Below are 3,621 nucleotides of genomic sequence, written 5' to 3'. Positions count from 1 at the left end.
AAAGATAAGTGCCCCGCTTCTGTGCCCTGCTTGAAACAGGCCTGGGTGAGGCCCTTACACACACACACACACACACACACACACACACACACACACACACACACACACACACACACACACACACACACACACACACACACACACACAGAGGGGGAGGTAGAGAGGGAGGGAGTTGGAGGGGAAGGCAGGGAGAGAAGCAGGGAGGTGGGTAGGGGAGGCAGGGAGGGAGGGAGGGAGGTGGGTAGGGGAGGCAGGGAGGAAGGGAAGCAGGGAGGTGGGTAGGGGAGGGAGGGAGGGAAGCAGGGAGGTGGGTAGGGGAGGCAGGGAGAGAAGCAGGGAGGTGGGTAGGGGAGGCAGGGAGGGAGGGAAGCAGGGAGGTGGGTAGGGGAGGCAGGGAGGGAAGCAGGGAGGTGGGTAGGGGAGGCAGGGAGGGAGAGAAGCAGGGAGGTGGGTAGGGGAGGCAGGGAGGGAAGCAGGGAGGTGGGTAGGGGAGGCAGGGAGGGAGGGAAGCAGGGAGGTGGGTAGGGGAGGCAGGGAGGGAGGGAAGCAGGGAGGTGGGTAGGGGAGGCAGGGAGGGAGGGAAGCAGAGAGGTGGGTAGGGGAGGCAGGGAGGGAGAGAAGCAGGGAGGTGGGTAGGGAAGGCAGGGAGGGAGAGAAGCAGGGAGGTGGGTAGAGGAGGCAGGGAGGGAGGGAAGCAGGGAGGTAGGTAGGGGAGGCAGGGAGGGAAGCAGGGAGGTGGGTAGGGGAGGCAGGGAGGGAGGGAAGCAGGGAGGTGGGTAGAGGAGGCAGGGAGGGAGGGAAGCAGGGAGGTAGGTAGGGGAGGCAGGGAGGGAAGCAGGGAGGTGGGTAGGGGAGGCAGGGAGGGACAGGTTGCGAGGCCCTAGGCCTGGGGGGAGAGAGGAACAAGCCGCTGCCCTCCTTCAACGTGACGCCCGGCGCCCGCCAGCACATTAGCCGCTCCACTGCCCCGCTTAAAACAGGCCCGGGCGCGACAGGCCCTCACACGTAGGCACACACACACACACACACACACACACACACACACACACACACACACACACACACACACACACACACACACACACTTCCCCACAGAGAGAGAGTCTGCTCTACAGCAACACACAGCATCCCCTATGGTATAACCTCAATGTCAAGCCTGGCCCAGTCTCGCAGGTTGGCCCACACACCTGAGCAGAAACTAACAGTCAACAACAACTGAAGTGCAAACGCACGATTTGGCACAAGAACTCTAGACACCAGATACCACGATGACCCAGGGTATGTGCCATGAGCTGAGCAAGGCGTGGGCTGTTAGTATGACCCCCCCCCCCCCCCACACACACACACACACACACACACACACACACACACACCACACTTACTGATCATGGCATCTGTAGGCATTCATGTTCACTCTACAGGTGAAGAGAGAGAGAGAGAGAGAGAGAGAGAGACAGAGACAGAGCAAGAGAGAACTTCTAGAGGGAATATATTCTCATTAACTGGCCTAATTTAGTCCCGCCCTTCATCAGAGCCGGATCACAGGGGCATAGTGGTCTGGACTGGAGAGTATTTCTGGAATAAACACTTCATTAAAGTCTCAGCGTGGCCCACGGAGAAAGAAAATAAACTGGTGACATTCTTTAATCTCTCACTCACACACACACACACACACACATACACACACACACGCACAAATATACACACACTCCAATCTCCAGCTCGTGTTCAGAGAGTGTACGCAAGGACACATAGCAGGGGATGATATTATGGTGGTTCTGTTCCCCCTCACCTTCCTGTGGACTCTCTCTGTGTGTGTGTGTGTGTGTGTGTGTGTGTGTGTGTGTGTGTGTGTGTGTGTGTGTGTGTGTGTGTGTGTGTGTGTGTGTGTGTGTGGTGCTAGTGCTGTTGGCAGGGCTCCAGCAGCCTACGGTGGAGGCAGTAGTGTGGGCCTGTGCTCATCCTCTGCACGTTCCACTGCAGCTTCACACTAGGGCCGGGTTGTTTGGATGGTATTAGTCACCATTAAGCAACAAGAGCTGGATGATGGAACACCATTGCTTACCGGTACAACACACAGGGCTTTGTTGCTACGTACCATAGGTCTATCAGTCAGCTTATTACCAATGGGTCAGGGTGTTATAATGCTGCCTTTTCTTGCATCCAAGTAAGATGGATTATAGTCGCTCAACAAATTTGTGCAGTCATTGCAAGCGGGCCTTCGTCGCACTCTCATCCCTGGTGCCTGCCACAGGAAGTCCAGAGAGTCACTGGCCCACCCCGGTGGGGATGGTGGGTACTGCAGCCAAGAGGAACAGGGCAGAAACACTTGATGTGGAGTCTAGGAGAGCATACAGTACCAACCCTTAGTGAACAGCTTCATGGTAGCCTAATGGTTGAAAACACACAGATTCCAGTTAACATTTGTTATTATGACTTTAACTCCAGGTACAATACAACGCACTGGTAATCATCATTGAAAACATACTCACAGTGAACAGGAGACTAGGTTATGTTGCAGTGAGCAGGAGGGAATTTAACAAACACGGTTAAATCCTTGCCCACAGCGCCCCCTGTGGCTGATCCTGGGAGTGTTTTCAGATAGCGTATTCTAGCACGGCCACCGCACAATGGCACTCAGCACTGCACTGCACCACAACGAACTCTAGAGTCCATCCACAGAGAGGAGCAACGCTCAGCCAAGCCTGCATCCCACCAACACAACAGACCACTACTGTACTGCCATTCAACTGGATTCTGATAAGCATCTACCTGAGTGCCTAGATACAGTAGATAGATAGATAGATAGATAGATAGATAGATAGATAGATAGATAGATAGATACGATAGATAGATAGATAGATAGATAGATAGATAGATAGATACGATAGATAGATAGATAGATAGATAGATAGATAGATAGATAGATAGATAGATACTTTATTAATCCCTTTGGGGAAATTCTATGTATCTAATCGCTCACGGAACATCACAACATAGAACGACACAGCAATACACACAATCGACATGTCATAAAATGTGAGCCTATGATAAAAAAAGGGAGTAAAGTGAAAACACAACAGACCGCAAGAGCTACAAGACATGCTGCCACTTGGTACGGCGCAGACTCACTGACCACTCACTGACCACTCACTGACCACTCACTGACCACTCACTCACTGACCACTCACTCATTCACTGACCACTCACTCACTCATTCACTGACCACTCACTCACTCACTGACCACTCACTGACCACTCACTCACTGACCACTCACTGACCACTCACTGACCACTCACTCACTGACCACTCACTGACCACTCACTGACCGCTCACTCACTGACCACTCACTCATTCACTGACCACTCACTCATTCACTGACCACTCACTCACTGACCACTCACTCATTCACTGACCACTCACTCACTCATTCACTGACCGCTCACTCACTGACCACTCACTCATTCACTGACCACTCACTGACCACTCACTCACTGACCACTCACTCACTGACCACTCACTGACCGCTCACTCACTGACCACTCACTCATTCACTGACCACTCACTCATTCACTGACCACTCACTCACTGACCACTCACTCATTCACTGACCACTCACT

This window comes from Borostomias antarcticus, assembly GCF_949987555.1.
Source record: "Borostomias antarcticus genome assembly, chromosome: 23".
In the NCBI taxonomy this organism is placed as follows: Eukaryota; Metazoa; Chordata; class Actinopteri; order Stomiiformes; family Stomiidae; genus Borostomias; species Borostomias antarcticus.
This window is presented reverse-complemented; position numbering follows the sequence as displayed.